The sequence below is a fragment of the Myotis brandtii genome, unplaced genomic scaffold, assembly GCF_000412655.1.
Source record: "Myotis brandtii unplaced genomic scaffold, ASM41265v1 scaffold23, whole genome shotgun sequence".
Lineage (NCBI taxonomy): Eukaryota > Metazoa > Chordata > Mammalia > Chiroptera > Vespertilionidae > Myotis > Myotis brandtii.
Window position 1 is genome coordinate 2,692,118 of NW_005358649.1, and position 20,145 is coordinate 2,712,262.

At 39.3% G+C, this 20,145-nt stretch overlaps 1 protein-coding gene across 6 annotated transcripts in view; it reads right to left on the reverse strand.

The window, feature by feature from the left end:
* Window positions 1–20,145, reverse strand: part of NCOA2 (nuclear receptor coactivator 2) — a 249,509-nt gene that overhangs the window by 115,854 nt on the left and 113,510 nt on the right. Inside the window, exon 1 of one of the 6 annotated variants that reach the window (XM_014539823.1) lies at window positions 3,534–3,940. The exons of the other annotated variants lie outside the window; for them this stretch is intronic. The gene's annotated coding sequence lies outside the window, so the exon portion shown is untranslated. Of the gene's footprint in view, window positions 1–3,533; window positions 3,941–20,145 lie in introns of those variants that run through there. 6 annotated transcript variants of the gene reach the window in all.

Below are 20,145 nucleotides of genomic sequence, written 5' to 3' on the forward strand. Positions count from 1 at the left end.
TCTATCCACTTAGCCAAACCAGTCAGGGCTAATTGATTTTTTTAAATTGGGGCAATAAGGTATTTTTAACAAAGGTACGTGCACTGTTTTTTTAGACATATGCTATTGCTCACTTAATATACCATAGTATAGTGTAAACCTAACTTTTATATGCACCGGGAAACCAAAAAAATGTGTGACTTGCTTTATTGCGACCTTTGCTTTATTACGGTGGTGTTCTGGAACCGAACCCCAATATCTCCCAAGTATGGCTATATATTTCTCATCTTGACTGGGTTTTAAAAAGAAATACTTTATTCAACATCAAGATGGTAGTATTTAATGTTTCAGGCAAAATATTTATTAAAAAATAATAATAATTAAGGTATCTTTACAGTTAAAGCCAATGTATGCTTATGTTAGACTAAGCTATAACCCTGCATATTAACTGTGAGCTTGGTGAAAGGAGTCACTGCTACAACTAAAATACACACCAGACAATGCCAGGGCTTACCTCTTTAAGGACTACAACACTTGAGAGAGAAATGGGTAAGCCAAGAGATTCCAAACTTTTCTCAGCAGTTCTGAGTGATAATTTTTGGAGTAAACCCTCTACGAGGTCCCCGGGAACAATTTGCTAGCTGTTGCACAGATGTTTTCACTTCATTAATTTTACATCCCCTTGGCTTCCCAAGAATTAAACTGTGTATTAAATATAGCCCAATACCTAATCCCATCTAAATCTTCCCAAACATTTACTTTCACAAACAAAAAAATTCCTATGTACATATTTCACTGAATTTTACAACACTGAATACTAAGATCACCTTGAATTCCATCTTTTCTTACCCTATCTTTTGCACAAATTAAAGATTGTTCCCAGCAACAAACCCCCTCAGCCCGACAAGCTCAGACCTGGTTGTAATATTTGCGGTTAATTACTGTGGTTGGAATTCTCAAGTGCAGCAGGATTTGCAAGCTAGTCACCTGGCTTGTTTAGACACTACCCTGACGTCAAAACTCGTGCCTTTTAGCTCTAATCATAAGACTGAGGTTCTTCGCACTGCCAACCTCCAAAAGTAAAGGTATTTTGTGACAATACAACATAAAAGTATTTTAGAATGTAAAGGAGTAATATTTGATGTCCTAGGAGAAAACCAACACGATCAGGAACAAAAACTACCCTAGTTTTAAGTGGCTGTAAACAAAATGAACTTCCTTTTGTTATGATACAAAGGAGATAAGGAACTACCACAGATGGACACCAGTTAAAACTACCATTTAAACCTGCACATGTGAAAAGTCATTCATGAAGATTGACGAATGTATTCTCTGATTGGCCAAACAAGTTGTACCAAAAATTCCTCTCAACAATTAAAAATTCCTATAGGATACAGTAAGTGTTCACTTAACATCATCAATGGTTCTAGGAAACTTCAATGTTAAGTGAAAGGGCCTATAATGAAACCAATTTGACCACAGACTAAATGATAGAAACAAGAGTTGAGTTCTTAAGATATATTTCTGATCACAAAAACATCATCAAACATTGTTAAAGACCCAAAACACTTCTAATATTAAACACTGAAATAAGTGTGAGCTAACCACACATTTGAGAAATATATTCACGAAAGATTCATGAAAACAAATAAGGTAACTATTTTCCACCCCCACTGATTCCAGTTCAGGGTCTCTGTGACCAGAGCCTGTCACCACACTCAGGGCCCAAGGCAGGACCCACCCTGGACAGGGCGCCCTCCATCACAGGGCCACTCACACCCACCCACACTCAGACAGTGACAAGTAGCCATGCCTACCAACCTCACGTGCACATCTCTGGGATGAGGGAGGAACCTGGAGTCCCTAGAAAACCCCCACACAGATGTGAGAAGAGCATACATTCTCCACACAGACAGTGGCCCCAGTCAGGAATTGATTTCCCCCCCCTCATCAATGTTATAACAAAGTGACATTGAAGGAAGCAATCTTATTGGAGGTGATGCTGTACAGTACAATTACATTTATTGAGGCTGGGTTCCAGTGCCAGTTATAAGTTATCATGCTGGTTTAAATATCGTATTTGCCTTTGTTTTCTCATATTGCTTTATGGAGTGGTCTTGTAATAATATTATGTGCTCAATAAAACCACCCTGAATTATTCTAAAGTCCTTGGATCACTTCAAAGACTTTAGATAAGGCAACAAAATAAAATTTAAAAGAAAAACAAAGAAAGTCCAAATACTCTGACTATCTAATTTTTATTATTCAAAATTTTAACATATGACGCTAGTGACTTTTGGGCTGAAACCAGTATGCAACCCTGTCTTACAGACAACTTTCAAGAAGGTGGGAGAGGCCCAGAATTAAAGAGAAAAATTCCAAAACAATCAAAGCCACAGTTACTTAAGTGTTTAGTTAAACCAAATTGTCTTTTTATGGAGATAAACTAAAGTACCAGTGATTTTTAATAAAGAAAATCCCACCATAATAAGATTAATGATTCATTAAACTATATTATGCTAAGATATGGTTTATAAATATTATAAGAAAGAAAATAGCCTGTACTTAGTATAATTAAAAATTATGTTTGAGCTACTCTCACTATTTTTTTTTAAAGATAAATACTTTGTAAACTCTCTATACAGTGCATAATAGCTTGATAGATTTCTTTCCTAGTTCAATGTCAATTTCACAAGGGAGATGTAAACAGTATACTTAGTGTCAAAATGTGTGATTTAAAAATATATACCTCAAATGGGGCATATCTGGTATAGAAGGTAAATGAAAAATATGCTAGTGAATTCATTCCTCAGGCACATATTGTGTAATAGTTAACCCTTCAGATAAAGCTTATAATTATCTTTCACCAATCTCAGATTTTTTAGCACTACACCTTCCAAGGTTAGCAGAAAGGTACAGACTGCAAAGAGAATTAATAGCATTAGCATGAGCAAAAGTGGACAAGCACAGTATAAAGATTAACTGGGTGTTTTTAGCTTCCTGAATGCAGTAGCATAAGGATGTAATAAATCAGAGAAAGTTAGGTACTATATATATAGAAAGAAAAATTTTATTAATTAGTGCTCAGCCAAAAAAGAAACCTTCATTTATTACCCAACCAAAAATTAAATAATTTCAAATTCACTGAAAAGCTCACTTTTAAGATTGAATTTCAAAGGGATATTGAAAAAATAAAGAGATGGAAATATAAAGTTTATATTTATTCCTTAATGATTAAGATTTGCATTAGATTCTTCTTCTGAATTTGAGAAAATGCTTATCAAAAATATTTTCTAAAATAAGCATGAGGCTGTATTTGGCCACATAAAGAAGCTGCAAGAAACCTTAAGTCACTAAATAAACACAAAAGAAATAAGGACCAGGAAGGAACCAATTGGGATCGCATTGTACCTATTTGTTCCTGAGGGCATTACCACTGCCTGATTGTCATGCTTAGTTCTCCCGCTCCGGTCGGCAACAGCACATCCAATCCACAAGCACACCGAATTCCAAGAACATTACCAAACATCAGTCAGAGCACTCGTGAAACACACCTTGTAATTGTCCACAGCCTCTGCAGTTCAAACCAGAGTTCAGCAGCTTGTCTTTATCTTCACCAGTGGTGTAAATAAAAACGCCACACACCACTCTTCCAAAAACCCGCACCAAAAACAACAAAACAAAAACAAAAAGCCCCCCCACAATTAGCAATAAATTTATTGCCTCAGAGATAAATCTTCTCTATTAACCCAAACCCACCTTCTGCTTCTGCCCCAATGGCAACCTAAACACATGCTGAGCCCCCTGCCGCTTAGCTCCGTCTATCATTTGTTTCTAACCACAGCTGACAAACTAGCCTCTCAAATCCTTTTTTAGCTGCTGATCAGACAGATCTCCCTTTGACAATCCAGCATGGTGGAACACTCGAAAATTCTTCCTGCTTCTATTCTATGCTTGCTCTAAAAACGAGTTTCCTTTTCATTGAGATAATAGCCTTTTCTGCAGTCACATGACTCAGAAGCTACATTAGCAGAGCTTTATGATAACAGACTGAGTAAGCCCCTGTCCCCTCCTGTTAGTAAGGGGATGTCTCCTTCTCTCTCTCTCTCTCTCTCTCTCTCTCTCTCTTTCTCTCTCTCTCTCTCGTTCTCCCCTTCCTCTCCCTTTCCCTCCCTCCTTTCCACTTTCTCCAACCCTCCCCCTCTCTGTCACACAAACGTGCATACTGCATACAAGCACTCACACACCGAAATCTAAAATCATTCACTCCTTTTGGGATTATCAATAAATATAAAAGTATCACCCTAAAATGAAAACGCTAACATTTTCTAGATCTGCTGCTAAAAATAACTGCTAACACAAACATTCTGATGCCCGGTCTTCCTCCTTTCGCGAGAGTGCAGCACTTGGCTAAGAACTCTGAGCAGTACCAGGAGGCGGGAGTTAGAAGAGAATGTGTACCGTCCTGTTCCCTCCAGCTTTGCCTCCAGGGATATAAATCTGGCAGAAGGAACACCCTGGAGACATTATGGCTACCCACATATTGGAAATTAGCTCCTCATACAGTTAAATACATAAAAGCACAATTTTTAACACCAAAATGTACTCTTATTAGGAAAATATCCTCATTAAGTAATGTATAAACTGTCCCAAGCAGTAAAATATTCCCACGGCCAAAACAATCTTAAAAGACAATAATAATCAAAAGTTGCTTTCAGTCTGGCCAATTTAATTCATTTCTGATAAACGATCAATTCTCAAAACACATATGTGGACATGCTAGCACAGTGCCTGACACAGTGGTTGCTCCCTACTTTTTAAATGTCCCTAGTAACAGGTTGAAGTGCTAGGCAAAGAGCAGCAGATTACATGAATGCCTGCTTCATTTTCAGTTATGGTTTGTTTCATATTAAAATGTTTTAAATCTACCAATCAAGCAACTTTGGGAAGGAGTTTAAGCCCAAGATGTGCTGCAAAATCGAAAATGGACAAAAAGATGGGGTAAGGAGAGATGAAAAAAAGAAGTAAACAGATTAAGCTACATCTTACGTTTCTTGCTTATAATTATTGCCTTGGTTTTCTCATCTCAAAAATGAAAAACATAGTAGATATTATAATATTTTCTTTTACTTTCAATTGTGGTAAAATACCCATAACCTAAAAGTTGCCATCATCACCATCTAAAAGTGTACAGTTCAGCAATCATAAGCATATTCAGTTTTGCAACACTTCTGAACTTTTCCATCTTGCCAAACCAAAACCCTCTACCCATTAAACAACAATTCTCCTTCCCCCCAGCCTTGGCAACCACATCTACTTTCTGTTTCTATGAATTTAATACCTCATAGAAGAGCAATTGCACAGTGTTGGTTTTTTTGGTGTGTAGATATTTTAAATAATAATTATTTTAATACCTATAGATCAAGACAAAGAGTTTATCTAACAAAATCACTTTACATTAACTACAAGTCAATACTATATTGTGTAATACAGAAAAAACAGAATTGTTGTAGTACAATTACACAGAGGATTATCATGAGTTATCTATACGAAAAACTGCAATTTCTCAGAACTCAAAGAATTTGAAAATACTAATTCCCAAACTCCTAGTTTATTGAATTATATTAACCACTCAACATATAAGTAGCTTTGGTAGGATGGAGTGGGTGTTTATTAATTCTCTTTACATCACTGAAAGGAGCCAGGCCCACTCTGGAAAGCTACTCCAACAACTGAGAGAACCTGAAATGCTTACAGAGGTGTCGATGAACATAGGCTTCAGACACTAAGAAAATAAACTTAAAAATTTAAACTCTAGCATGTGGCCACGCCTCATCACAAAAGGGCAAAACACAATACAGAATTTTTAAGATAACCAAACTGTTTAAATTATAGTGATTTTAATAACCATCTAAATATTTTCATTATGCACTTAAAATATAAAGTCAATAATCAGCCAGGGAATCATATGAAGGTAATGTAACCTAGGAAACTAATCTCGTAGATGTGAAACTTTTTAAAAGCATAGCCTAGCCCACCTAGCATGGCTCGACCTATGAACCAGGAGGTCATGGTTCCATTCCGGTCAGGGCACATACCAGGGTTTCGGGCTCAATCCCCAGTGTGGGGTGTGCAGGAAGCAGCCGATCCATGATTCTCTTTCATCATTGATGTCTCTATCTATCTCTCCTTCTCCTTCTCTGAAATCAATTAAAATAAATAAAAAGAATAGCCTAAAAATTGCGGAGGGCAGCTTTGTGAATACCATCTACCTAAGTTTGTTCTTTTACTGCTCATAACATCATAAAACATTTGGTTATCTTATAGATCACTGATTTCTATAGAGGTAGGGTAAGTGATAGACACTGAAATTAACACCATGTACTGTATGTCTTTTATTAGCCATAACCACAGTGGAGTTTCTACAACTTATTTCGTAGCCAAGCCACGGGGCAGCAGCATAATGCTGTGAATTCCCTGATCAAACCAACCTCAGTAAGAAAACTGTCTCCTGCCAAACATATCTAAGGAAAATGTCTCCATCCAGATTCGTGCTCACACTTCTAGATGGTCGCTGCCTGTCCTGTCGCATTTCCTGCTGGCAGCCCCAATGGGTGCCGCTGTCTACCTCCCCTCCTGAGTGCAGAGGGTGGCTGCAGCAGATTTTATCATGAGGAATTTTCAATTTTTTTCTTCATCAAGGCCACAGTGCTTAAAAGGGAATTAGAATAGACAATTTGTAAAGTTGTTTCTCGCTTTCATGTTTTATGATGGTATATATAGATATATATATAGTGGTACATTAGCATATATATGTGATTCATTTCTTAAAACAAGGACCCAGCAGAGTAATGTTTTAGTTTCTATAAATTAGGGTGGAATTTACAGTCAGTGCAATAAACAGATCTTAAGCATGTGACAAATGAAAGCACCTATGTAATCCACACTCCTACCAAGAGGTCACCCACGTTCACCACCCCTAGAAAGTTCTCCTGTGCCCATTCTCAGGCTATCGCCACCTTCTTATCCCCACAATAACCACTACTTTTATTTTCTATTATCACAGATTAGTTGTGCTTCTTCCAGAACTTCAAACCAATGGAATCATACAATGAGTACTCTTTATGCTTCTTTCAGCACCAAGTTTCTGAGATGCATCTGTGTTATTATGAATATGAATAATCTGTCCCTTGCTAGGGCTATGGGTTTTCCAGAGTATGGCTATACACCGCAGTTTGTTTATCCATTCTCCTGTTGATGCACCTCTGGGTTGTTTCCAATTGGGGGTTTGTGGTCGACAGAATCCTGAGATTTCTGCAAGACCCCGGCCCAGTGTGCACCTTCCTAATCCCCAGGATTAACTACTCCAGTGGTTAGGTTGTTAGTTGGTGCAATTGACAGGGAGATTACTGAGGTGGGCCTGGTCTAATCATGATGAGTTCTCTCCAGCTGGCAGTACAAAAAGGCAGCAATTTGAAGCACAAGAAGGGTTCGATATGTTGTTGGTGATGTGAGATGGAGGGGACTACATGACAAGGAAGGCAGGTGACCCCTAGGAGCTGAGAGTGGTGCCCAGCGAACACCCAGCAAGGAAGCAGGGCCTCAGTCCTGCAGCTGCACGATACTGAATTCTTCCGACAAGAAGAATGAGCTGAAAGTGGACTTTCTCCCCAGAGCTTCTAGACGAGAACTCATTCTTGCTGGCACCTTCATTTCAGCCTCATAAGACTCCGCGCAGAGAACCCAGCCACGCCATGCTGAATTTCCTATCTCCAGAACAGTGACTTCATAAATGGATGTAGTTTGTGTAATTTGTTACTCAACAAAAGAAAATGAAAACAGGCTTATTATATACAAGCTGCTATAATACACATGTACATGTCTTTTAACAGACATAAGCTTTCACTTTTCATAGGTAAATGCCTCGGAGAATTGCTGACTCATAGATAAATACATTTTTATAAGAAACTGTCAAACTGTTTTCCAAAGTGTTTTACCATTTACCCTCCTACGAGCCACGCGTGAGAAATCTGGGTGTCCCACATTCTCACCAATACTTGGCATTGTCAGTCTTCTTAATTTTAGCTGAAATCCTAAATCTGTTAGCAGCCTTCTCTGCATATGGGACATAATCCTCATTTATCTCCTTTTCTGTAGAGTTTTTACTATAGCAAATACTACCACATTAAGCCCTATTGTGTATTCTTTGTATGTGTGTCATAGGGGTTAGTTTTTCCGCACTGAAGCAGACACTAAAGGGCAGGGATCATGCCTTTATCCCTTTAAATCCTCAGCATCATCTATTCTGGTGCTGCTTCTATAGATTATGTGGTCAAACTTATGTACTGACATTCCTCTTTGCTTAAAAATGTATCATGTAGCAACACGAAAAAAATGCTTTTGAAGAAGTCACTTTATAGGAGGAAGGATCATGGCCTTGGAGTTACACCTTAGTTTGAACCCATATACTTGATATATGATTCTTGAGTAAGTTACTTAACCTCTCTGAGTCTCAGGCTCCTTGCCTGTAAATGGGGGCAGGTGGGGAGCTGCCTGTACTGTGTTCTTATTGTTACGATTCTATGAATCAAATAGGAAGCAACTAGCCTGGGCCCTGGCACCAGAGGACATTTATCGATGATAACAGTTATTGTTAGCTCCTAGTTTAATATGATGCTCAGCAAAAAGAAGAGGGAAACGGTATCTAGCTATTACAACTTTAAGGGAAGAATGGAAGAGAATACATGCAACCATCAGAGTTGGTGAGGTGGATGAGGCCATAGGTGATTTTCATTCTGATTTCCAAACTTTTAGTAATGCTGTTTTCATAATTTTAAAACATGGCAAAATGTTGATAACTTCTAAAACTGGGTGAAGGGTACATGGGGAGTTACTATGCTATTCTAAATTTCCATAATACTAACTTCAAAAAATAAACTGAGAGTACTGTATCAAAAAGTGGCAAACCTTTAATCTACAAAGATTTATTGATACGTTATGACCATATTTTATTCATATGAATAATAATGAGATAAACCCTGAAGATGTCACATATAACAAGCTGCAGCATGTGAACAAATCTTAAGTCGTTTATGGCATTAATCCATAAACCCATTAGCATTATAATCCTACTAGAGCAGCGGTTCTCAACCTGTGGGTGGCGACCCCTTTGGCGGTCGAACGACCCTTTCACAGGGGTCGCCTAAGACCATCCTGCATATCAGATATTTACATTACGATTTATAACAGTAGCAACATTACAGTTATGAAGTAGCAATGAAAATAATTTTATGGTTGGATCACAACATGAGGAACTGTATTTAAAGGGCCAGAAAGTTGAGAACCACTTTACTAGAGGCCTGATGCACGAAATTCATGCAAGGGGCTCGGCTCTCGCAGCCCTGGCTGCCTCGGCCTGTCCAGACAGTTGACTGGAATGTCGTCAGGATGGTCATTCTGCTGTTCGGTCTAATTAGCATATTAGCTTTTTATTATATAGGATTATATCTAAATATCAAGTTTTTAATCAGATAAAATATAGAATTATTAAGCCATGTTAAATACATTTTTAATGCAATGAGGGATAAGTTTCATAAAAGATAAGAAAGTGAAAAATAACACTGCCCATTTGAATTAGCTCTTTTCATTAGGCACACAGTGGCCCTAGAATTATGTCACTTGACCTCTGACCGCGTTCCTCAAGAGCAGAGCCAGGGATAGAGGAAAGGCCTATCAGAAAATGTACTTCCTGTGCATGCCATCCTGCTAACATTAACTAAAGATTTCGCTCTGTTGATATGTAGGAAAATGAGCCTTAGAGAAGGCCCAACTGCGCTAAGCTAGCAGTGAGCACTATTTTGTTGGGTTATTTCCAATGAAAAAGGCTTAGGCAAACAGCAGTGCATAATCGTCCATGATATCACTGCAGTTTATACCCACACAAAAGAGAGCTGGGGAGGACTATAGAGTGCAATCAGTTCTAAACACAACTCTGGCACGTTCCCACTTCATGAAATGGAGCAATACACAAACAGCACACTATAGCTCCATCCAGCATTTGTACTGCAAGGATTTCAGAGGCTTCAACTTCTGAATCAGATGCTTCCCAATCAGTGCATATGCAAATCACTGCAAAGTCAGTCACCTTTAAAGGGGCAGTTATTCTTTGGAGTCATTGGAGTGCTACTAGGTTCCAGGTGAAATTCTAAGGGATCTGGTCACCAGAGTCAATGAGAGGCCCAGTGGCCTATCAGGATTTAAAAGTCTTATACCTCAGGCTTCCAAAAAAAATGCCTAAGGCTCAGGAAGCAGATTATATGCCACAAGAATCTGTTTCATTGATTGACCCAGTCCTCTGAGATTGGCATTATTCCCTAAAGGTCTCTGACAGGATCACAGACCATTCAGAATCGTGAGATCTTGAAGCATCGTGAGAATTGTGAGCGCCATCTAATTCTGGAACTCTTGAAGCATCCACTTCAAATTCCCAGACTTTTTCAAATACCTAACTTCAGAATCATGTACACATGAATTCAAGAGAAAACTTCCCAAACTGTTATTAAGAGGTCAAAAAGGAATCAAAGGCAGAGACTAGACCACACTGCTTCTTTAAAATGTTCAAGGATCGAGGTTCCAGGGATAAAACAGAAGAGCGATAACCCGGCCTTTGATGGTGGTGGCTAATGGCCTTCCACACCTTGTCATCCTTAACTCTGGGGATTAGCCAGATTTGCTCGTCCAACTCTGCCATCCTCGGGATCTCCTCCCAAATGGAGCCCAAAGGAAGCGACAAGCACGCACACAGACGGAAGAGCCTGGCTCACTGTTCTCCCCGGATCAGAAAGGGACGTTCCACGGGCAACAGATGGTGAGACGTTCATGTGCTTTCTTGACAACCTGTGTGAACTAAGATCTGACTAAAAGTTTTCATTTATCCACAAATTTGGCACTATTAACCAAATAGTCTAGGTTAGACAAAAAGCTTCTCTTTGAGGAGATGTTATCTCCTGAGGCAAATCATTAATTATTCATCAATTCTGAATTTCCACAGGCACCAGAGGCACTCGTGACAAAAGGTGTCAAGGAGCATGTGTTTGCTGTTTGTCTCTAAGACTGTGTTTCTCACAGTGTCCCTGCAGCCGAGCACCAGGAGCCAATTCTGACTCAACTTCAAGGTCACTTGTTAAATGCTTCTGAATGAGGTGGTGATTTTTTTCATTTTCCCCTCACCCCAGCTCCTCTGTTTTCTGCTTCCACCTTATTCTCTCCTTCGTTTCAAAATATGGTTAAATTATTTACCCTGGTTTGGAAGAGGGTAATGATCATTGAAATCACAGTAGCTAGTACGGGGAAAAGATCACTAGACAAAAAAGAAATGTTTCTTTAAAGCCCCATAGGCCACAGCAAGTTTATAATAAAGGAAAACCATTTTTAATACGTGACCTGATGTCTTTCACTTCTTTCTTGCCTTTTCTTTTTCAGCTTTAGGTTAATTCATTTCATTCAATGAATAGTTATTCAGTACCAATGAAGTGAGGCACTAAGTCAGGTGCTGGCAATACAAAATGAATAGGACAAAACCCCTCTCCTCCAGAGACCCATAATCAAGGAAAGCAAACTTAAAACCATGCCCAGAAATGCCATGGCGAGATCTGGCTGTTACAGGAGCAGAGGGAGAATGCTGACTTGGAGGGAAGGGCCAAGGAGGCTGCAGAGGCTGCTCCTGCAGGACAAGCAGGACCAAGTGCGTTAGCAAGAGGAGCAACAGGTGCATAAGCTGACGAGCATAGGAGCACACGTTTCACTTGGGCTGCAAGGAGCCCCCATGTCAAGAGCAAAAGGGTGAAGGTGGTGGGAGAAGAGGCTGGAGAGGTGGGCATAAGCGAGGCTAAGATGAGCCTTATCTGCAGAGCGAAGGAGGCTGAAGTTCAACCTCCAGGGAAGGGGAACCTGCAGGTTCTGAGCAGTTGAAAACTATGATTGTTTTTTTAAAAAGAAAGTTTGCCATAGTATGGACTTCAAAAAATGATAGAACTTAGGGAGAGCAGTTAGGAAGTTGTAGCAATAGTGTCAGTGAGAAATGATGAGACTGTATGTAAACTAAGATACCTAACCTTTAAAAGTCTAACACAGCCTACCAATAAATATACACATGGTCAAATGATTTTTGACAAGGGTGCCTAAGACATTCAGTGGGGTCTTCACATTTCTCTGGCCCTGGGAAAATTGGATATCCACATGCAAAAAAAAAATGGACTCTTACCTTACAATTACAAAACTTAATTCAAAGTATATCAAAGACATAAGCATAAGAGCTAAACCTATAAAATTCTTACAAGAAAACGCAGGGGGAAAGCTTCAGGACATTCTATTTGATAATCATTTCTTAGATATGACAACAAAAACACATGTAACAAAAGAAAAAATAGGAAAGTTGGACTTCATCAAAATTAAAAACTTTTGTACATCAAAGAACACTATCAACAGAATGAAAAGACAACTTATAGAATGGGAAAATATTTGCAAATCATATAGTACTGGATAAGGGATTGATATCCAGTATATATAAAGAATTCCTACAAGACAACAACAACAAAACCAAGCAAATTGATTTTAAAGCAAAGGACTTGAAGACACTTGTCCAAAGAAGATGTACAAATGGCCAATGAGTACATGAAAAAAGATACTCAACACCATTAGCCATTATGGAAATACAAAGTGAAACCACAATGATATACCACTTCCCATCCATTAGGATGGCTCCTATCAAAAAACTAATACTATCAAAAAATAAGTATTGGCAAGGATGTGGAGAAAATGGAACCCTTGTGTATTGCTGGTCCACGGAAAATGGCACAGATGCTATGGAAACTGTATGGTGAATCCTCAAAAAAAAAAAAAAATTAAACATAGAATCACAATTCCACTTTTGGGTATGTATCCAAAAGAACTGAAAGCAGGAACTTTAACAAACATTTGTACACCTATGTTCATAGCAGCTTTATTCACAATAGCCAAAAGGTCCATTGACAGATGAATGGATAAATAAAATGTGCTCTATACATACAATGAAATATTATTTGGCTGTAAAAAGGAAGAAAATTTTGATACAAGCTACCAGATGGATGGATGAGAAAGACACAAAAGGATTATATTGCCCTAACCGGTTTGGCTCAGTGGATAGAGCGTCGGCCTGCGGACTCAATTTGGCTGTAAAAAGGAAGAAAATTTTGATACAAGCTACCAGATGGATGGATGAGAAAGACACAAAAGGATTATAACCTATATGAGCTTCCTAGAGCTGTCAAATTCATAGAGCTAGAAGAATGGTGCCCATCTCCCCGGGGACTGTGAATGCCAGAGATAAAGGTGCCAATGCTCTTTGCACGCTATGAAGAGCTGCACAATCCAGCTCTTAAAATCCAGTTCAGCGAAGCATCTGGGAAGTGACAACTGTGAAAAATAAATTCCGTTTGGCCTGGAGAAGAAGCTACAGGTTTTTTAGCTTTCCCATCTCACCCCCCGTCAAGACTCTACCAGTTGAGGCTCACTGCTCTGGCCAGACACAGGGTGACACAGAACACCAGCCTTACAGAGAGGCCAGGGGACCCACTCGAGGTCAGTGATCCTCACACTCTGCTGCATATTAGGTCAATGAGCAACATTAACTTTAAAAAATTCCATACTGCCCTAACTGGTTTGGCTCAGTGGATAGAGTGTCGGCCTGCGGACTGAAGGGTCCCGGGTTCAATTCCGGTCAAGGGCATGTACCTTGGTTGCGGGCACATCCCCGGTAGGGGGTGTGCAGGAGGCAGCTGATCGATGTTTCTCTCTCATTGATGTTTCTAACTCTCTATCCCTCTCCCTTCCTCTCTGTAAAAAAAAAAAATCAAAAAATAAAAAAAATCAATAAAATATATTTAAAAAAATTCCATACCACTGGGAAAAAAAGAAAAAAAAAGTAGAATGGTGGTTGCCAGGGGCTGGGAGGAGGAATGGGGAACTGGTGTTTAATGGGTACAGACTTTCCGTTGGGGAGATGAAAAAGTTCTGGAGATGGATACTGGTGATGGTTGTACAACAATGTGTGAATATACTTAATGCCATAGAATTGTACACTTAAAATGGTTAAAATGATAATTCTGTTATGTATATTTTGCCACAATTTTTAAGAAGTCTAACATACCTATAGTTTAGTTCTTTGTCCGCTGCCAAAACAGGGAAGATTTACTTTGATTCACAAGAAGAATGTAAAAAGCAAAATACAAGAGGTTAAACTGAGACTTATGTCTGGTCTCTGAGAAGGGACACGAAAGACATGGCTTTTCCTTTAGGAATGAGATGCTTGGTCTACTCTGTAATGATTACACCCTCCCAGTCGGGTGCAGCCCCCTGCTCTGTGCCCGAGGTTCTAAGTGATTCATTTTAATTATCAGTATCCAACAAGTAGAATTATCCCAAAACTTAGGATTTTCTGCTAAACTTACAAAACAGAAGATAAAAACAGGTGCCAACTAAGCAAGACAATCTCAATAAAAAGGCACAGAACAATTAACTTATTTCAGAAGTGAGAGAACTGAGAATAACTTAGATATCTAAGATCCTCCTTAAACAAGCAATGAAAAGCAGCCACAGGTCACTCTATGTAATCCCAGCTAATAGATGATTCCTAATTTATTTCTATTTTACTGTGGAATAAAGTAATTGATTCATACTAATTCAAAGACAAAAGTACTGAGCACAAAGCGAGACTCTGAGACTCTCAAGGCTCAACCCTTATCATGAAGTTTGGCAAATGTACAGCACACGCTGCGGTTCCCCCATCTTCCCTGCACAGCAGACACTGCTAATTAATCACTTCTGAGCCTGTGTGTGGCCTCTCGATTCTTCTCAACACAGCACTCCAGGCAATCACTACAATCAATAGGAGTTGGCAGCAGAGATGAAGTCCGCCTGCCATCCCAGCACCAGGGTGAAGTGGGAGAGAGATTTGGGGTGGACATGAATCACTAGGAGAAGGTCCAGCAGAAACTCTGCTAATGGGAGAGGATGTCACCACCCAACAGCTCTGCACAGTAGCTTATACGAATGGAAAAGGAATCTGCTGATTTGAGCAGCGACCTCTCTTTTCTTAAGCCTGTTTTAGACGTTATAGAGCAGTGATGGCGAACCTATGACACTCATTTTTTTGGTTGATTTTTCTTTGTTAAATGGCATTTAAATATATAAAATAAATATCAAAATAATAAGTCTTTGTTTTACAATGGTTGCAAATATCAAAAAATTTCTATATGTGACACGGCACCAGAGTTAAGTTAGGGTTTTTCAAAATGCTGACACGCTGAGCACAAAAGGTTCGCCATCACTGTTATAGAGATCCAGCCAAGCCCACAGTGATATCATGAACTCTGTGGTTCTTTGAAGACAGAGCTTTTATCCTTGATGAAGAATCAAGGGGCATAATTAGGGACATGTTCTTGGAGTTTTGTTAGAACAATGATTTGCTAGTAAAGAAAGTCTTACCCAGAGGGAGGGGCAGGTTTCCAGATTGGCTAGCTACTTACCACCTATCCCTCCAATTCTGCAGCTTCCTCCTAGGTTCTACTCAAACTACCTCCCCAACCATTCCTAGAAACCAGCTGGCAAAATATGGGGTCAGGGAAATGGCGGCCAATTTCTAAGCGACAAAAAAGTCGTTCAAAGATAAGCACTAAACCAGCCTGCTCCTGAGTGGGTCTCAACCACGGGAGCCCCAGGGCCGCTTCCTCTTTGCTGCACATGGAACAGTCAAGACCATGCTGCGGCATCCAGCTGGTCAAACCACAAAGGGCAGCTTTCTTGGTTTTGATGTTTTATTGTATCTTCCCCTTAAAGATGCCAATTTCATTATAAAGAAGCCCATTCTTTATAAACAAGGCATCCTACTCAGATTACATCAAATAAAACTATTTAATAGTTTAAAGAGAGGAAAAAAGCAATAAAGACACATTCTTTGTAATCAAATACATTTAATACTTACCCAGGTACTGCTCCAAGCTTTGTATTTCTTTACAACAACCCTATGGGCTGGTACTATTAGGTCAAGTAAAGCTACAAAGTAAAAAGGCCAGGATCTAAATTCATGCAGTCTGGTTCTGGAGTCCATGCTCTTAACCACTTCACTGTCCACAAATATTACACTGTCCACAAAAAGAAGGCAGAACTCATGCCAGTCATGCAGCATGACGCCAGCGAGGTGCTCTGCACATGGTGTCTCACTGATTCCTCCAAATACATATGACATTGGTTTAATTTTCCCTTTTAGAAATGAGAAAACCAGCTCACTGAGATTAAGTAACTTACTCCAGGCTACACCACAAAAAGCTTGCAAAACACGTTATTTATTGGGTGCACAATGTGTGCCAGCCACTCTGATATGCATTGTCTCTTTAATACTCTCAACAGTCCTATAACATAGGTATTAATTTATAACCATTTACAACGAAGGAAAATTAAGCTTAGAGAATGTTTTGGTAGCTTAGAGTCAAATTAGTAAGACCAAAAATCCAAACTCAGACCAGTTGAGTCCAAACCCTTAGTTTTTCCCCTCAGATGCTGCTATAAATAAACTTTAAACATTAGCTACAACATGCAAGGCATTAATAGGGGCACAAAGATGATTCTGCTCCATAAAATAAGCTCATAGTATAAAGAGGGAGAAAGGACTGCTATGCGAATCACTATAACTTCCATACATCTATTCATCAATTACTCACTGAGATCCTTACTATGTATGGAGCACTGTGGATATATCAGTGAGCCAATGCGATCCAAAGCTTTGCCCTCCTGACCTTACAATCTAGACACGAACAATAAGCGAGATAAATAAGTAAACGATACAATATGTAAGATAGCAATAAGTGATAAGGAGGAAAAAAGAAAGCAGGGATCAGAACTGAGGATAAGTTGTGGACATTTCAGAGAGGGCAGCCAGGGACAGACTGTCCTCTTTCCTAGACCTTCAGACAGGTAGCATGCCTCCTCTCACTGTGACAGCCAGATCCGCCCCCTTCCCTTTCAAATATGCCAGAGGGTGACTGGCCCTCCTGAAAACCACAGATAACACATATTTTCTCACCATTTCCTTCAAGCCTTGTGCATTTTTTTTTTCAACATTGTCCCTTGGCTTCAGTGACACTGCACGCTTTTCTTCCCACCTCCCTGCCCAACGTTGGGTAGACCTCAACCTGCCATCAACCCAAAACAAGACAAAAAAACCAACAATAACAAAACTATGGGCATTACTTGAAAGACATCCTTTGTTTACCTTCTCTGTAAGGTCACTCCATGCAGATCTGACCTGACACAGTTTCATGATCATATTTGTATAAATGGGACCCAATGTACACCTCTAGCCTCACATCACCCAGCTCCGGTGCCCAGCTTTCAACCTCGCGTAGACATCTCTCCCTAGATGCGTCCAAAATTGAACTCCTCCCCTTTCTGAGGAAATTCCTCTTCCTATATCTGCTGCTTCTCACTGTCTGTCAAAGAGTAAATTTTCTCTAACCCTCTTTCTCTCTGAATCATCAAACCCAACCAATTTCCAAGATCTTTAGATTCTACTTTTGCAGTTTATTTGATCACATCACCCTCTTTCCCAATCCCTCTGTAATTACCAGGTTTCCTTGACTCTTTAATAGGCTTCCCCAGGAACTTTTCCCATGCCAGTTTTCTTCCTTGTTCAACTTATCCTGTAATCAGTATTGAATTCTATCTAGTGTCACAGTTCCTTCATGGGTAACACAGGAAGTTACCGTAGAGCACTGAGTAGAGCATAAGTAAGATAATTATAATAACCATCTATCATAGTTCTTAACACATAGTAGGGACTCAATAAATATTAGTTCTCTTTCCTCTTCTTTTATTCTTACTCTCTATAAACTCAAACAGGGATTTGCCATTCAGGGGCCTTTGCAATGTACCTAGTTTTCCAGGTTTGTCCACCAAATATTCCCCTAGCTCTATGGTCTCAGTTCTGGACAAACCGGAGTCCAGTGTCTTAGACTTGGTCTGGTGTGTTCATGTAGGCACATCACTGCTCAAGCATTCAATTTAGAGTGACTACTCCCAGCCATACTCTGCTATCTAAATCTTCCTGGTCCTCCAAGGTATATCATCTCAACAGCACCTCCTCATGAAGTCTTCCCTAAATCCTTCATACAAGAGAACTTCCTCTTATCAGTCCCCAGAAACCATAAAACTACTCTGACAGCACCTTTCGGTCAATTTATAAACACTGGTCACTTGATATGTGCCAAGCAATGTATCATGAAGTGAGGACACAAATGTAAAAAAAAAAATACTATGTTCTTCCTATATTACAGGCATGTACTTATTTCACAGTAAATATATTATAAACTTGAAAGTGGCCCAGCACCAGCACTATGATTATAAGCTCTTTGATGTCAGAGTCTGTGTATTACTCATCTTTGTATTCTCTATAGCACTTATTATAATACCTTAAAATAATATAAACTTAAATTGTTAAATCTGGTGGCAGACATAATAGTTGTTGCATTTCAATAACATTTTATTCCAGAGATTTTTAAGTGGTTTCATAGCAAAATATTGAGTGAAATTACTACTATTTGTAAAATTGCAGATGAAGAAATAAGTTTTAAATAGAAATTAGGTGCATAAAATTCCTTTTTGATTTATACATAAATCAGGTTTCAAATTTAGCCTCAAACACTGATTCACAAATTTCAAAGTCTAACAAAGATGTCAAAGCAATTAATAAATAAGAATAAGACACACTCAATAAAACCGTCAATCAGTACACTATTATTACAAATGTCTGTGTTTTGTTACTAAGGGGAGATCTCCCATGTACAAGTCTTATGCCAAATGTAAATGAGAAATTAAATTACTGAGTAAATCACAAATTCACTGTATTGGGTTCCTGATTCAGGTGTTAAACACAGGCTTATTAGTCAGAGGATAAGGCAAGGAAATCTGACAGGTGGCTACTGCTCTCACCCCTTTATACTCAACATCTCTACCAAGAAACAGTCACAACCACAGCCTTCCTTAGCAAAGTTACCTCAAACAAAATCAAATAAAGGCCAATTTTCCAATAGCTTAGATATTGTCAATATATGAATATATGCTCGGAGAGGAGAAATCATCTTAACAGTTCAAAAGTACTACTTATTGGCACTAATACATTCACAGTTTGAATTCTCTTCAATGAGTATTAAAGGTCTACCTATGCTTGGTACTGAGCTAGGCACCATGCCTACTCATTTGCTTTGAACAGAATTAATAAAGACCAAATCCATAGTTCAAATACTCAACTACTAGCATTAAGTATCACAAACACAATTATATGATCAACTAAAAAAATTAATGAATAGTAGTACACTGACATCTGCCTCCCACTTTTAAGATAGTAAAGACTGTCAACTTGTTTTCCTTAAAAGCATAGCCAGTATCAGTTATTTTAATAAGAAATATATACCTTTAAAAAATCACCAGACCTTTAAATGAAGTTCCTAGCTAAAAAATATGGAAGCATGGAACAGAGTGCAGAATCTCAGAGGGAAGGCGTGAGAGGGTGGATGGGTGGAAGGTAATCAACCAAAGGCCTTGAATGCATATATGCATAACCCATGGACACAGACAATAGGGTGCTGAAAGTCTGGGGTGGGGAGGGGGGTCAGGAGTGGGCTGGAGAGGGTCACTGGGGGGGGAGAAAGAGGGACATATGTATTACTTTAGACCAGCGGTTCTCAACCTGTGGGTTGCGACCCCTTTGGGGGTCAAACGACCCTTTCACAGGGGTCACCTAACACCATCGGAAAACACATATTGCCGGAAGCCGGTCCATCCTTGCTGCTTGACACAGTCGCTGCAGGGAAGAAACATCTGCACAGCATATGCTTCAAGGGACCTGGCGTATATGGCATACTGTTCTTAATATGTTTGCTCACCTTCTTGGTGCTATGTGTTTGAACCAAGGTCACCTCTCCGAGAAGGTTGTTTCCCCAGGCAGGGATTTTTCCCTGAAGTTAGGGAGGGAATAAAACCCCTTAACTAAATGCCAGGCGGGTAGTTAATCACTTTAACTATGAACAATCACCCTTAAGCTACATAATCTTTACTCCCTGGAATGGAGATAAGAAA